At 44.5% G+C, this 17500-nt stretch overlaps 1 pseudogene across 1 annotated transcript in view; it reads right to left on the reverse strand.

Annotated features, from left to right (window-relative positions):
- Positions 1-17500, reverse strand: part of LOC310794707 (myosin-7-like) — a 109179-nt pseudogene that overhangs the window by 79541 nt on the left and 12138 nt on the right. Inside the window, exons 6-11 of the transcript XR_014553963.1 lie at positions 15636-15663; positions 12383-12476; positions 8303-8395; positions 7925-7988; positions 4442-4540; positions 1864-1975 (exon numbers count right to left, since the gene is read on the reverse strand). The product of XR_014553963.1 is annotated as a myosin-7-like (transcript). The remainder of the gene's footprint in view (positions 1-1863; positions 1976-4441; positions 4541-7924; positions 7989-8302; positions 8396-12382; positions 12477-15635; positions 15664-17500) is intronic.

Here is a 17500-nt window from a genome sequence, read left to right on the forward strand (position 1 = left end):
TTTTGACATTTTTTCCAATTCCTCGTTAACAACCTTCACAACCACATCAAGCTCTGAGTGAGAATAAAACAAGCTTGTATCATCAGCAAATAAAATTTTGGATAGCAGTTCTGATACATTGGGCAAATCATTAATATAAACAAGGAATAACAATGGCCCAAGGATTGATCCCTGGGGGACCCCACAATTCACCATAAGAGGAGGAGAGGTTACTCCTTTAAAGGCCACAAACTGTTTTCTATGTTCTAAATATCTGGTGAACCACAACAAAGCCTGATCATCCAGTCCCAAATAATTTAATTTCTGTATTAAAATATGGTGGTCTACGGTGTCAAAGGCTTTTGACAAATCTAGAAAAATTCCTATGGTGTATTTCTTATTATCATTTGCTCTATGTAATTCATTGGTAAGATGTGTAATAGCCATGTATGTAGATCTGGATTTTCTGAAACCATATTGATGTTTATATAATATTTCATTCCTGTCAAGATAGCATAGTAATCTGTTGTAAGCTAACTTTTCAAGAATCTTAGAGATGGAGGGTAAAATGGAAATGGGTCTGTAGTTGGTAAATATTGCAGGATCATCAGCTTTGTAGATGGGGATAATTTTGGCCGTTTTCAATTCTTGTGGCACTATTCCTTTACTAAAAGAAAGGTTAAATATATGTGTCAAAGGTTTGACAATAGCATCAGAAACCACTTTGAGTAGTTCTGCGCTAATATTGTCATAACCTGGAGCAGACACTGGAGTCACGGTGCAAAGTGAATCGATTCACCGTGTCAGTATGTCACTAATGAAACAGAGCTGTGCTGCGTTTAAATATTCCTGACTGGAAACTGGAGGAAAAAAGACCGCTTTTTGCTGCAGCTGCCTGCGTCTGGTCAGTGTTCAGCGCCATTGTTGTTTTGAGTTTTGACCGCCAGAAGGGGCGTTCCTTGTACTTACGTAACGCCCCTTGAAAGCTATGAATAACTCATTGAGTGCCATGGACGAACATGTTCGTCATTTCAAATAGTAACGTAGAGTGCCAAGGACGGACATGTTCGTCAATTGCGTTTTTTGACGGGGGGTGTCGATCTAAGCCTCTTACATCGCCTCTTACGATATGGGAGCTATTGAATGTGTCTAACCTATTTTACAGAACCCTTAGGTGGCGACAGTGCTCTCCACATAACAGAAAGGCAAGGAAAAAACAAAGAAGAAGTCGGAAATCGCATCGCATCCGTAGGCATCGATATGCTGAAGCATAACGTTACTGCAGCTGTGCCTGCAGCAGCCAATCTGCTCCCACAATTGAGCCGCTCCGTGTCGGTTGCGACAGCACATCCGCACATCCACACCGTGGAGTTGTTATTATTCTCAACTGGAAGCATGGTTGCCGGTGACAAACACATGCGGAACGCTGTAAAAAAGCTGGATGTCGCGCATCCTTCACTGTGCGCACAGCAAACTCAGCAGAGAGCCACCACAGACAGGAGGAGGAGTGTGCAGTTGAGGCGAGGCGGGGCGGGGGGGGGGGGGCACGCAGAGCAGCACACAACACCCAGACAGACCCAGGCAGCAGGACAGGATTGACAAACGCAACCCAGAATATCCGATGCCCACCAGCAGCAAATCAAGACCAGCAAGAAGCTGCAACCAGCAGCGCACGCAGGGGCCAGCGCTGCTGGTTGTAGCTAAAAAATATTATTCTGCCAAACAAAATTCCCTGGCCTTCACTGTTTTATTGAAGGAAATTATTTTTGAGGTGTGATTAGAAAAGATTAGCTTCAGAGTCAGTGATGTGTTTGAAATGTTTAATTTCACAAAAGGCTCATTATCTCAGCTTCTAGAAAAAAATTGTGTGTGTGAGCCTCTCACATCCGTGAGCATGAGCTCCTCTCCATCCTTGAATCCTTGATGCCCTCCACGGTGGTGACACCCTGGGAGCAGCAGTGGTAGTCGTAGGGGTTGGTGGTCACCAGCAGCATGTCTGCAACACCGCACACAAAACAATATCAGCCTTGTTGAATACTACATTCTGATTGGTCAACCGCAGCATTCAGCAGTCTGTTTCAGGCCATTGCAGACCGCCCAGTCATATTAATCTGCAAAAAGAAGTCCGGTCAGTTTAACGCACACATGGGCAAAATACGGCCCACGGGCCGGATGCGGCGGTGGATTTTTTTTTTTACACACACTGCACCTGAACGCAACATGCAAGATACCCGCTGAATAAGTGTCCAAATGTTCATGTCATATTCTGGCCAATACTCCACTTCTGTTATAGCATTTCAGTCTGGAATATGGAATATCTTTCAATAATCTTTATGAGTAAAAGGCTACATTGAAGTAGAAATTTAAATAACTCAAATAACTCATTGATTTTGGATTTATTTAGCTTCAAGACTGCATTTTTGTTCGTGTGACCCTCAACACAGGCTTTGATCATCCCGGGACACTTACTGATACTTATGCTTAAATTAACCCACTCATATTCTGATTTATTTCAAGAAAAACATTTCAGTGGAAATTCTAATTGGCTGGTAACTTTAAAATCTAGCAGCCATATTGGCAGGTGGTCAAAAAAGTTAATTTCAAGCCCTGAGAGCAGGTGGTGACATAGGAGTGAGTGAGAAAAGGATCAAATATTGGTGGTTAAAGCCCAATTTATGCTTTGTCTGCCGACACTTTTGAAACGGTCGCCGACAGAAATGAGGACTTGAGTCGACACTTTCAAGTGTCGGCGAGCAGTGTCTGCTACCTGGTGAAATGTCTAGTGTCGCTGACTACGTCACGATGTGTCGCGCAAGTCTGATTGGCTATATAGACGGCACACGCTTGACTTCCTTGTTTTGGTTTTCACTCGGTTGAAATGAATGAACGTGTCCCCGCTATTTTTATCAGCCTGTCCTTGATGTATGACTTCGTGAAAATCACAAAGAACGAGAGAGGAGGTGAATTGTGTGGTTGTGTGTCATTTATATGCGGCTGCAGTCAAGTACGTTACATCTTGCCTCCGAGGTGGTTTCACTGTGCATTCCTCTTCTCTTGGCTGTCTGCAGCACTATAGCGTTCGAGTGTCACGTGACCGTTGAACCGAGGCGAACATTCACTGAAGTATAACTGCAACACCATGAGCGACACTTTATTTTTCGTCTGCGACCATTTGCTGAGCAACACTTTATAATAAGTATAAATTAAGCTTAAGACTGAATAATGACATCACAACTGTTAATTTAAAATTAGTTATTCCTCTAAACCTGCCTTCAAATGCACCAAATTGTTCGCGCTGGCGCCGTTCAGCCCTCAGCAAAACCTGGTAGCGAAGACATTTTTTGTGGCCCTCTCTATCATCAAAGTTACCCATCCATGGGTTACGGCATGACAATATTTGTTCGGCCCCTGGCAACAATCTGGGTTTTTCATGTGGCCCCCCATGAAAAATAATTGCCCACCCCTGGTTTAACGTTAGCTCATTTGCGACACCCTGTGGCAGAAAACTCAGCCAGCAGTCTGTTAAAATGGCGAGGTAGAGACTCCAAACACCTCTCTCTTTGTTAGAAACATCTCAGACGAATCCAGGTACAGTATTGTTGTTTCTACCCAGCTGGTGTGCTAGCAGCATGTCCAAATGCTAGTTAGCAAGTATAACGTTAGCTTTAATTGTTTCCAGGTGTGTCTGTCGACTGCAAAGACCCAACAAGAAGGAGATGTAGAGATGAATGGGCAGAAAAACGTCAACATCAATATTCCAAAATAAGTCCCATTCTCACTTCACCATCAAAGGAAATGTTCAGTTTAATGCTACTGTAAGTAGGCTAATCTTTAGAAGGCTGCAGAGTTTACATATGGACGCAGTTCCAGCTTAGAATCCAACAGACTATTTTTCTAGCGGAAGCAATAAAGCCATTTTTAAATCAACAAAATAATTTTTAGATCAATATTTTTTGTTAAATTATTTATTTATTTAGTAAGTAGTCAGGTAATAAGCAGGACAGGCTGTACATTATCCCTAATGTATTATTATAACAGAGAAATGTTGAAAACTAGTATTATATTTCATGCTCTATCGGGCAGTGAGAAGAGCACATTTTAATCATCAAGAAACTTAAAATATAGCCAATATAGCCACTATCTATCTATCTATCTATCTATCTATCTATCTATCTATCTATCTATCTATCTATCTATCTATCTATCTAACTATCTATCTCTATACATACATTATCTATCTATCTATCTATCTATCTATCTAACGTATCTATCTATTTATATCTCTATACATACATGATCTATCTATCTATCTATCTATCTAACTATCTATCTATCTATCTCTATACATACATTATCTATCTATCGATATATATATATATATATATATATATCGATATATCGATATATATACACACACACACGCATGGATCTGGATCTGCTAGTTGGCGGGGTTATATTATACCTTGTAGTTCTGGCTTGTGATTGGACAGGATCTGATAGTAGATGTGGTAGCTTCTCTCTCCTGCCTGCTGGAACACAACTCTTGACTTTTCTAGAAGGTCTGACAACAAAATACACAAATTAATAACACACATCAATACCGCACACATACACCACACACAAACTGACTATACTCAACACAACACAACACAACACAAGAACAATGTCAATGGAAGTCACAGACAAAATTGTGCTCGTCTACTTCTAGTTTGCATTTACTCCAGTTGTTTTGCTGGCTGTAAACAGCAAACTTTTACTCTTCTTCCAAGAGTCCATCATTTTAAAACCAACACATCAAGATCTACAACAGGAAAAAGAGAGAGACGGACAGACTGAGCGATAGAAAGGCAAAAAAACATGCTAGCTAGCTGCTAGCATGTTTAAAACACTTGAGTGCTAAAGCGGAACACATGCTTGTGTGTCAGCCTCGACAACGGCAGCTAGACCTTATACTCAGACGTCAGCTTGACGAAGGGGTCGCAGGGGAGTGGCCAGCTAAATTAGTAAATTACCGGTATGTGATTTCACTAGGATTTCAATAACTATAAGTTAGCTCAGTGAAAGAATGTAGTGCATATACTTGGTCATAGCTTTCACTCTCTCCTGTTATCTCCCAATCTACATTAAATTATACTTAGAGGCTCCCTCGACAACCCTCGACGTATTTGGCGACAACGTAGACCTCTATAGAACTCCCACAACATACAGGATTGTCCAATATACTTCTATAGAAGTCCCACAAGGTGCAGGGTAGTCCAATAGACTTCTATTCGCCTTATGTTTAGACCTTACAGTGGGCCAAATTCTTCCGGGTCCTGTTAACACTTCCGGCGGTCACGGCGCAAAATAAGAGAGTTGTTTTTGGAGCGGACAATGCAGGGGGTAAAATAAAGAACGTAGCCTACTACTTTGAGCTCGGTACACAGCAAGCAAGCGAGTATCCACTGTTAGCCAGGTCAGATAACGTTATCGTCGACAATGACGAGCACTTTCTTGTAAAACATACCTGGACTCCAACAAAGAAAGCTTCAGATAGTTTTCTCTCCTCCGAGCGCAGCTCGAGCCACTTACGTCTATAAGACCCGCAGACGTTAATGTAATTCCCTGGAATGCGAGACTTAATGAGCCAGTTACATGGCATTGCATTCTTAGACATTGCCGTTTGCTTTTATTTGGTATGTTACATACAATTGGCTAAATTATTAGTTAATTCAGAGTTAGATGATATTGGAGCAGCCGGCCTTTTTATTTTATTTTATTTTTAGCCGGAAGTCGTGACACGACCACACGTCAAATGGGCGTGGCTACATAAGGTGAATAGAACTCCCACAATGTGCAGGTTAGTCCAATAGACTTCTATAGAACTCCCACAATGTGCAGGTTAGTCCAATAGACTTCTATAGAACTCCCACAATGTGCAGAGTTGCTCAATAGACTTCTATAGAACTCCCACAATGTGCAGGTTAGTCCAATAGACTTCTATAGAACTCCCACAACATGCAGGGTAGCCCAATATACTTCTATAGAACTCCCACAATGTGCAGGTTAGTCCAATAGACTTCTATAGAACTCCCACAACATGCAGGGTAGTCCAATAGACTTCTATAGAACTCCCACAATGTGCAGGGTAGTCCAATAGACTTCTATAGAACTCCCACAACATGCAGGGTAGTCCAATAGACTTCTATAGAACTCCCACAATGTGCAGGGTAGTCCAATAGACTTCTATAGAACTCCCACAACATGCAGGGTAGCCCAATACACTTCTATAGAACTCCCACAATGTGCAGGTTAGTCCAATAGACTTCTATAGAACTCCCACAACATGCAGGGTAGCCCAATATACTTCTATAGAACTCCCACAATGTGCAGGGTAGTCCAATAGACTTCTATAGAACTCCCACAATGTGCAGGTTAGTCCAATAGACTTCTATAGAACTCCCACAACATGCAGGTTAGTCCAATATACTTCTATAGAACTCCCACAATGTGCAGGTTAGTCCAATAGACTTCTATAGAACTCCCACAATGTGCAGGGTAGTCCAATAGACTTCTATAGAACTCCCACAACATGCAGGGTAGTCCAATAGACTTCTATAGAACTCCCACAATGTGCAGAGTTGCTCAATAGACTTCTATAGAACTCCCACAATGTGCAGGGTAGTCCAATAGACTTCTATAGAACTCCCACAACATGCAGGGTAGTCCAATAGACTTCTATAGAACTCCCACAATGTGCAGAGTTGCTCAATAGACTTCTATAGAACTCCCACAATGTGCAGGGTAGTCCAATAGACTTCTATAGAACTCCCACAACATGCAGGGTAGTCCAATAGACTTCTATAGAACTCCCACAATGTGCAGAGTTGCTCAATAGACTTCTATAGAACTCCCACAATGTGCAGGGTAGTCCAATAGACTTCTATAGAACGCCCACAATGTGCAGGGTAGTCCAGTAGACTTCTATAGAACTCCCACAATGTGCAGGGTAGTCCAGTACACTTCTATAGAACTCCCACAATGTGCAGGGTAGTCCAATAGACTTCTATAGAACTCCAACAATGTGCAGGGTAGTCCAATAGACTTCTATAGAACTCCCACAACATACAGGGTAGTCCAATAGACTTTTATAGAACTCCCACAATGTGCAGAGTAATCCAATAGACTTCTATAGAACTCCCACAATGTGCAGGGTAGTCCAATAGACTTCTATAGAACTCCCACAATGTGCAGGGTAGTCCAATAGACTTCTATAGAACTCCCACAACATACAGGGTAGTCCAATAGACTTTTATAGAACTCCCACAATGTGCAGAGTAATCCAATAGACTTCTATAGAACTCCCACAATGTGCAGGGTACTCCAATAGACTTCTATAGAACTCCCACAATGTGCAGGGTAGTCCAATAGACTTCTATAGAACTCCCACAATGTGCAGGGTAGTCCAATAGACTTCTATAGAACTCCCACAACATGCAGGGTAGTCCAATAGACTTCTATAGTACTCCCACAATGTGCAGGGTAGTTCCCCACACCTTCTGTGCCTGGTGCCCAGGTGGCTTATCTTGTGAAAAGGGCCTTTCTATGTGGAGTTTGCATGTTCTCCCCGTGTTCCCCTGGGCCCCAATAAAAACATGCAGAAGATTGTCACCTGTGACCAGTGACAGCTAGAGGGCGCTGTGAGGAAACCGATCCTGGCCTGCCCCGAGGAGGAGGACGAGCAGGATGGGAGAAATGCTCCCATTGCCTTTGGCTACAGGCTCCTGGCTTCAAAAAAATCTGAAATAGGTGCCGGCCGGTGCTACCCAGGAGCCTACGTACGCAGTGCTTTAACAAGTGATGGCAAGGGGGAACTAATTCAAACTAATTGGGTTTTTTTCTAGAAAATCTGACAAAGCTCATTAACACACGTGTGCATATGCACACACACACACACAGAACCTACATATGTCGATGTCAGCAGATGCCAGCTTCCCGGTGGGCCCAAAATGAATCCTGATGAACTTTCCCTGAGATGAGACAGAGACCAGAGGTGACTAGACTTTAGACTTTAGAAACCTTTTCAATTCATGAAAATACAAGTCAGTGTCAAGTCCCAAGTCCCCACAACCCAAGTCAAGTCTCAAGCTGTTAAATTCTGTTTTCTGGATTTGTATCGAACAACTGCATTTAGTGAATTTGAAACTGATTGTAAAAATCTTCGATCGGTCGCCCACTTGCTGTACAATACAATGTAAAAAAGGGGAGTCCCGCACACCGTCCAAACTTGCAATAAGAATTTATTTTGTGAAATCTCGTCCATAAATATCCCTTTAACACTCACGAAGCGAGAGGAGTTGTCGTTGCGGATGGTCTTGGCGTTGCCGAACGCCTCCATGGCCGGGTTAGCTTCAATGATCTGGTCCTCTAAAGATCCCTGGGTACACAGACAGGTGAGAGAGACAGACAGGTGACAGATTAGAGGCAGGTGACAGAAAGACACACACACACACACGTAAACAGACAGACACACACACGCACGCACGCACACACGCACGCACGCACACACGCACGCACACACACACACACACACACACACACACACACACACACACACACACACACACAAACAAACAAACAGACAGAGAGACAGACTGTCACAGTGACAGCCAGGCTGAAGGTTTGGATTCAATGATCTTTCACTGCAAGAAGTCTCCAGTGAACAGTTAGGTCAGGAGAGACGAAGAGAGAGAGAGTTTAGGAATACAGACAAGTCATTACAACAAGAAAAATCATTGTGATTTTGTTTTGTTGTTATTTGTTGTTGTATTATTATTGTTTCTACTATTGTTATACGTTCTCAGGTGCTACAGGTGTGTATGTGATGGAAAGTCCAGGGATAACAGCAGTGATGTGATGGTCTGTTTGTTAAAGGAGAATTCTGATTTTGTTTTTTTACAAACTGGACCTTATTTCCAGCTGAATAGACATTTGTGAAAATGAAGGATTCTAGAGCTACTGTAGAACACGCCGTGCGACGGCCTGAAACAGAGTCCGTGGGGGCATGTGTTATCCGTGCTGCGTCCTACTCACCTTATTATTTGCCCATATAAGGACGCTTCTGCATGACGTCATTTTGTAATCGTCTTTCCATTTTAGACACGGAAGTAGATTAGGCCTACCGTAGTCATTTTTAGGCTTACCAAAAAGCTGTTTTCAAGCAAAAAAAACAAACCGTATTAAAGTTTTTATATTTTTTCGGGTGAGAACGTAACATTCCAAATGTGTGACCAGTTTATCAGAATAACGCCTATTTGGAAATATTTAAGGAGCAGCGAGGACTGTGTGACCAGTCTGACTAGCTAGTATCTGTCAACCCACTGGCAGTGAGAAAACACTGTCGACGTGCTTTTGTAACTAACGTTAAATGCCGACCGGGTACAGCCATCGGCTCCTCGCAGCAGTAACGCTATGAACATGTCACTGAAGTTGGCCGCAGTCAGTGTAGCTTCTGAATGTTGCCAAACTTCATTCATAGTGACGTTTTGTTTTGAAATTGGCCGCCAACTAGCGCTGAACCGGAAGAACAAATACAATTGCATCTAACGCGGAAGAGAGAAAAAGTGGGTGTGGCGAATAAAAAGCCTATTTTCTGCCATGCACTGGCTCATATATCCTTATTATATCTTTAAAGACAATGAGAGATGGTGCTGGAGAGAGCTGCAGGTGCCACCATGGCCTCTGTTCCAGGCCTTTCTAGCTCTATAATGCTTCATCTTCAGACATTTCTGTTCAGGGTGACTAAAACATACATCCAGCTAGAAATAAGGTGCAGGTTGTAAAAAACCGGAATTCTCCTTTAAGGCTGTTTGTTAAAGGCCCATTCCGTAACTTCTGACTCATACTGACACCGGTGGCCATTAGAGTAACTGCAGGCAGCCTGTGTTCGTGCTGGCATGTGTGCACCGTACTCGCACGAGCCCAGCAGCTGCCTGGCTAAAATAATGACAGCAAAGGTCTTGGTTGCTTTGTAACATTAGCTGATAAAAGTCACCCTGGAAACGGCAACCTGGACAATTTATCGGACAGATCAGCCCCGCGATGGCCGGGAAAGATTCTGGACGAATTAGCGTATGTTATTGTGGCATGTTTGGTTATGTTTTGGCTTGCGTTGGCTGCGGGGAAGTGGATACTAACGTTAGCATGAGCCAGGAGCTAACTGCCTGCTTCCCCTATTAGACAGTCTATGCCTGGTGCTGATGTGAGCTGGACGCGACCAAACAAACAGGGACTTGATCTGTTACTGCAGTCAAACAATGTTCCATAAGCATAACGGTCGTAACATTTGGTCTATTTGTGACTATGACATTATCCACACAAGACAGTAACGCTATTAGTGGAGCTTCTGGGTGGTACAGTAAATCGATTAGCTATATTGGTTAGCCACGTTAGCAAGCAAGCTAACGTTATCTAAATAGCCAGCCAAAACCACAATATCACAGCAGCTAACGCTAATGTATAAGGTCGCCCCCTGAACCGAAAACACAGCCCCGACTCTAGTTTCCCCTCGACGTCGGTCGCATTGCTGCTGTTTGGCCAGACGGGCTTCACTAGATACATCTTTGTTCTTTTTCTTTTTCTGCTTATGTGGACTTTTTACTGCACTCTGTGTTGTTGGTTGTTTGTTGAGGTTTGTTGACTGCATTAGCTAGCGTAACGTTAGCCTGTACGTGTGTATCTTCTTCTTCGCTGGTGTATTTACTGGCTGAAGCACTGAGAGGCAGGCTCGTGGACGCGCCCAATTTTCCGTGGAACCGTGGCCCAAGAGGAGCCGAAGCTGCTGATAGAATTGAGCACACCACAGGAACAGATGAACGCAGATACACACACATAATACCTGCAGAGACACACACCTGTAGAGACACACACCTGCAGAGACACACACCTGTAGAGACACACACCTGCAGAGACACACACCTGCAGAGACACACACCTGTAGAGACACACACCTGCAGAGACACACACCTGTAGAGACACACACCTGTAGAGACACACACCTGCAGAGACACACCCCTGCAGAGACACACACCTGTAGAGACACACACCTGCAGAGACACACACCTGCAGACACACACATCTGCAGAGACACACACCTGCAGAGACACACACCTGCAGAGACACACACCTGCAGAGACACACACCTGCAGAGACACACACCTGTAGAGACACACACCTGTAGAGACACACACCTGCAGAGACACACACCTGCAGAGACACACACCTGCAGAGACACACACCTATAGAGACAGACACCTGCAGAGACACACACCTGCAGAGACACACACCTGCAGAGACACACACCTGTAGAGACACACACCTGTAGAGACACACACCTGTAGAGACACACACCTGTAGAGACACACACCTGCAGAGACACACACCTGCAGAGACACACACCTGCAGAGACACACACCTATAGAGACAGACACCTGCAGAGACACACACCTGTAGAGACACACACCTGCAGAGACACACACCTGTAGAGACACACACCTGCAGAGACACACACCTGCAGACACACACCTGCAGAGACACACACCTGTAGAGACACACACCTGCAGAGACACACATCTGCAGAGACACACACCTGTAGAGACACACACCTGCAGAGACACACACCTGCAGAGACACACACCTATAGAGACAGACACCTGCAGAGACACACACCTGTAGAGATACACACCTGCAGAGACACACACCTGTAGAGACACACACCTATAGAGACAGACACCTGCAGAGACACACACCTGTAGAGATACACACCTGCAGAGACACACACCTGTAGAGACACACACCTGCAGAGACACACACTTGTAGAGACACACACCTGCAGAGACACACACCTGTAGACACACACCTGCAGAGACACACACCTGTAGAGACACACACCTGCAGACACACACCTGCAGAGACACACACCTGTAGAGACACACACCTGCAGAGACACACACCTGCAGACACACACCTGCAGACACACACCTGCAGAGACACACACCTGCAGAGACACCCACCTGTAGAGACACACACCTGCAGACACACACACCTGCAGACACACACCTGTAGAGACACACACCTGTAGAGACACACACCTGCAGAGACACACACCTGCAGACACACACCTGCAGACACACACCTGCAGAGACACACACCTGCAGAGACACACCTGTAGAGACACACACCTAGAGACACACACCTGCAGACACACACCTGCTCTCATTTCTTAACTTACTTATGGAGCAGTCACTCATTGGTAATGAAACACACTTTATGTACATTCATTTCTTCCAAAATGGTACAGAATGGGCCTTTAAGGCTGTTTGTTGTGATGGGAGGGAGATGGTGTGAAAGTGTGAAAGCTTCTTACTCCTTTCTTCACATTTTCTCCAGCAGCAGCGGTAATGGCAAAGTACTGAATCACCCGCTTCGTGTTGACCGTTTTCCCTGCACCTGATTCACCCCTGACAGGAGAGAGGAGAGGTGTTACACTCAGGTACCGTCAGAAACACACTGACAGGAGAGAGGAGAGGTGTTACACTCAGGTACTGTCAGAAACACACTGACAGGAGAGAGGAGAGGTGTTACACTCAGGTACTGTCAGAAACACACTGACAGGAGAGAGGAGAGGTGTTACACTCAGGTACCGTCAGAAACACACTGACAGGAGAGAGGAGAGGTGTTACACTCAGGTACTGTCAGAAACACACTGACAGGAGAGAGGAGAGGTGTTACACTCAGGTACCGTCAGAAACACACTGACAGGAGAGAGGAGAGGTGTTACACTCAGGTACCGTCAGAAACACACTGACAGGAGAGAGGAGAGGTGTTACACTCAGGTACTGTCAGAAACACACTGACAGAAGAGAGGAGAGGTGTTACACTCAGGTACTGTCAGAAACACAGTGACAGGAGAGAGGAGAGGTGTTACACTCAGGTACTGTCAGAAACACACTGACAGGAGAGAGGAGAGGTGTTACACTCAGGTACCGTCAGAAACACACTGACAGGAGAGAGGAGAGGTGTTACACTCAGGTACTGTCAGAAACACACTGACAGGAGAGAGGAGAGGTGTTACACTCAGGTACCGTCAGAAAGACACTGACAGGAGAGAGGAGAGGTGTTACACTCAGGTACTGTCAGAAACACACTGACAGGAGAGAGGAGAGGTGTTACACTCAGGTACCGTCAGAAACATACTGACAGGAGAGAGGAGAGGTGTTACACTCAGGTACTGTCAGAAACACACTGACAGGAGAGAGGAGAGGTGTTACACTCAGGTACTGTCAGAAACATACTGACAGGAGAGAGGAGAGGTGTTACACTCAGGTACCGTCAGAAACACACTGACAGGAGAGAGGAGAGGTGTTACACTCAGGTACTGTCAGAAACACACTGACAGGAGAGAGGAGAGGTGTTACACTCAGGTACTGTCAGAAACACACTGACAGGAGAGAGGAGAGGTGTTACACTCAGGTACCGTCAGAAACACACTGACAGAAGAGAGGAGAGGTGTTACACTCAGGTACCATCAGAAACACACTGACAGAAGAGAGGAGAGGTGTTACACTCAGGTACCGTCAGAAACACACTGACAGAAGAGAGGAGAGGTGTTACACTCAGGTACTGTCAGAAACACACTGACAGGAGAGAGGAGAGGTGTTACACTCAGGTACCGTCAGAAACACAGTGACAGGAGAGAGGAGAGGTGTTACACTCAGGTACCGTCAGAAACACACTGACAGGAGAGAGGAGAGGTGTTACACTCAGGTACTGTCAGAAACACAGTGACAGGAGAGAGGAGAGGTGTTACACTCAGGTACTGTCAGAAACACACTGACAGGAGAGAGGAGAGGTGTTACACTCAGGTACTGTCAGAAACACAGTGACAGGAGAGAGGAGAGGTGTTACACTCAGGTACCGTCAGAAACACACTGACAGGAGAGAGGAGAGGTGTTACACTCAGGTACTGTCAGAAACACACTGACAGGAGAGAGGAGAGGTGTTACACTCAGGTACTGTCAGAAACACACTGACAGGAGAGAGGAGAGGTGTTACACTCAGGTACCGTCAGAAAGACACTGACAGGAGAGAGGAGAGGTGTTACACTCAGGTACTGTCAGAAACACAGTGACAGGAGAGAGGAGAGGTGTTACACTCAGGTACTGTCAGAAACATACTGACAGGAGAGAGGAGAGGTGTTACACTCAGGTACTGTCAGAAACACACTGACAGGAGAGAGGAGAGGTGTTACACTCAGGTACTGTCAGAAACACACTGACAGGAGAGAGGAGAGGTGTTACACTCAGGTACTGTCAGAAACACACTGACAGGAGAGAGGAGAGGTGTTACACTCAGGTACCGTCAGAAACACACTGACAGGAGAGAGGAGAGGTGTTACACTCAGGTACTGTCAGAAACACACTGACAGGAGAGAGGAGAGGTGTTACACTCAGGTACCGTCAGAAACACACTGACAGGAGAGAGGAGAGGTGTTACACTCAGGTACTGTCAGAAACACACTGACAGGAGAGAGGAGAGGTGTTACACTCAGGTACTGTCAGAAACACACTGACAGGAGAGAGGAGAGGTGTTACACTCAGGTACCGTCAGAAACACACTGACAGGAGAGAGGAGAGGTGTTACACTCAGGTACTGTCAGAAACACACTGACAGGAGAGAGGAGAGGTGTTACACTCAGGTACCGTCAGAAACACACTGACAGGAGAGAGGAGAGGTGTTACACTCAGGTACTGTCAGAAACACACTGACAGGAGAGAGGAGAGGTGTTACACTCAGGTACTGTCAGAAACACACTGACAGGAGAGAGGAGAGGTGTTACACTCAGGTACCGTCAGAAACACACTGACAGGAGAGAGGAGAGGTGTTACACTCAGGTACTGTCAGAAACACACTGACAGAAGAGAGGAGAGGTGTTACACTCAGGTACTGTCAGAAACACACTGACAGGAGAGAGGAGAGGTGTTACACTCAGGTACCGTCAGAAACACACTGACAGGAGAGAGGAGAGGTGTTACACTCAGGTACCATCAGAAACACACTGACAGGAGAGAGGAGAGGTGTTACACTCAGGTACTGTCAGAAACACACTGACAGGAGAGAGGAGAGGTGTTACACTCAGGTACTGTCAGAAACACACTGACAGGAGAGAGGAGAGGTGTTACACTCAGGTACTGTCAGAAACACACTGACAGGAGAGAGGAGAGGTGTTACACTCAGGTACTGTCAGAAACACACTGACAGGAGAGAGGAGAGGTGTTACACTCAGGTACCGTCAGAAACACACTGACAGGAGAGAGGAGAGGTGTTACACTCAGGTACTGTCAGAAACACACTGACAGGAGAGAGGAGAGGTGTTACACTCAGGTACCGTCAGAAACACACTGACAGGAGAGAGGAGAGGTGTTACACTCAGGTACTGTCAGAAACACACTGACAGGAGAGAGGAGAGGTGTTACACTCAGGTACTGTCAGAAACACACTGACAGGAGAGAAAACATACAAACGAAGACAATTAAAAGGAACAATGTGGGCAACTTTACATAGCAGCAGTGTCAAGCTATTAACATAGATGGTGAAAGGCAGCAGCGTCTCTGACTTACGTGATCAGCATCGACTGGTTTTCACGATCTGTGGAGGAAAATTAAAAGCACAAGTGAAGCAAAGCTAAGTAAAGTGAAATGAAGTAAAGTGAAGTGAGGTAAAGTGAAGTATAGTGAAGTGAAGTGAAGTAAAGTAAAGTGAAGTGAAGTATAGTGAAGTGAAGTAAAGTAAAGTGAAGTAAAGTGAAGTATAGTGAAGTATAGTGAAGTATAGTGAAGTATAGTGAAGTGAAGTGAAGTAAAGTGAAGTGAGGTAAAGTGAAGTATAGTGAAGTGAAGTGAAGTGAAGAAAAGTAAAGTAAAGTAAAGTAAAGTAAAGTAAAGTAAAGTAAAGTGAAGTATAGTGAAGTGAAGTAAAGTAAAGTAACGTGAAGTGAAGTGACGTATAGTGAGGTGAAGTGAAGAAAAGTAAAGTAAAGTAAAGTAAAGTAAAGTGAAGTATAGTGAAGTGAAGTAAAGTAAAGTGAAGTGAGGTAAAGTGAAGTATAGTGAAGTGAAGTGAAGAAAAGTAAAGTGAAGTAAAGTAAAGTGAAGTGAAGTCAAGTATAGTGAAGTGAAGTGAAGTAAAATAAAGTAACGTGAAGTATAGTGAAGTGAGGTAAAGTGAAGTGAAGTAAAGTGAAGTAAAGTAAAGTTAAGTGAAGTATAGTGAAGTGAGGTAAAGTGAAGTGAAGTAAAGTAAAGTGAAGTAAAGTAATGTAAAGTGAGGTGAAGTGAAGTGAAGTATAGTGAAGTGAGGTAAAGTGAAGTGAAGTAAAGTGAAGTAAAGTAAAGTAAAGTGAAGTGAAGTGAAGTATAGTGAAGTGAGGTAAAGTGAATTAAGTGAAGTAAAGTGAAGTACAGTGAAGTAAAGTGAAGTAAAGTGAAGTAATGTAATGTAAAGTAAAGTAAAGTAAAGTAAAGTAAAGTAAAGTAAAGTGAGGTAAAGTGAAGTTGCAGCCAAGAGGTCAGAGAAGGTACCTAAACTACGGAAGCCCTGAGAAGCAAGTGAGAGAGGAAAAATAATTGGTGATCCATTTTCTTAGTCTGAACTAAATTGTTCCTCTCCTGTTTAACAAATTAACAAAAAGGTTTTGCCTGGATCATCTTTAGAATTTACTTTTTTTCCATCTGTGAAAACAGGTGGTGGTGCTGGGGATCGCAGGTGATTGTGTGTGTGTGTGTGTGTGTGTGTGTGTGTGTGTGTGTGTGTGTGTGTGTGTGTATGTGTGTGTGTGTGTATCAATGCTGATACTGCATGCTAATAAGGTTGTATACCGTAATAAGGAGAGAGGATGATACAGTAACAGTATACATGCGTTTTAATTCCTTAGTTTTATCTATGGCCTATCTCAGGCCAGGGTACTATAGTAGACCAGATGGCATCCAGCAGATGCAGAACGCTGATCCATAAGAGACTTGAACTTGACTTGGACTTGTGGTCAAAGGCTTGAGATTGAACTTGGACTTGCCCCTTGACACATGACATGGACTTGCAAAAAATGACTTGTGAGCATTGTGAGTGTGTGTGTGTGTGTGTGTGTGTGTGTGTGTGTGTGTGTGTGTGTGTGTGTGTGTGTGTGTTTTTTGTAATATTCATTTTGGCCACAAGGGTGCAGCACTACCCCATGTTCTTATGACTAGAAGCATTCATGCTGTCTTTAGGCCCAGAGGGGATGAGATGAGATCAGGGGAGTGCAGGTTTAGGGCCTGAAGTCATGGTCATGGGTTAGAGGTGAGAGGTCACTCACTCAGCAGCATGTCGGTGTAGGGTTAGAGGTGAGAGGTCACTCACTCAGCAGCATGTCGGTGTAGGGTTAGAGGTGAGAGGTCACTCACTCAGCAGCATGTCGGTGTAGGGTTAGAGGTGAGAGGTCACTCACTCA

This window comes from Poromitra crassiceps (assembly GCF_964638095.1).
Source record: "Poromitra crassiceps genome assembly, chromosome: 20".
Classification (NCBI taxonomy): domain Eukaryota; kingdom Metazoa; phylum Chordata; class Actinopteri; order Beryciformes; family Melamphaidae; genus Poromitra; species Poromitra crassiceps.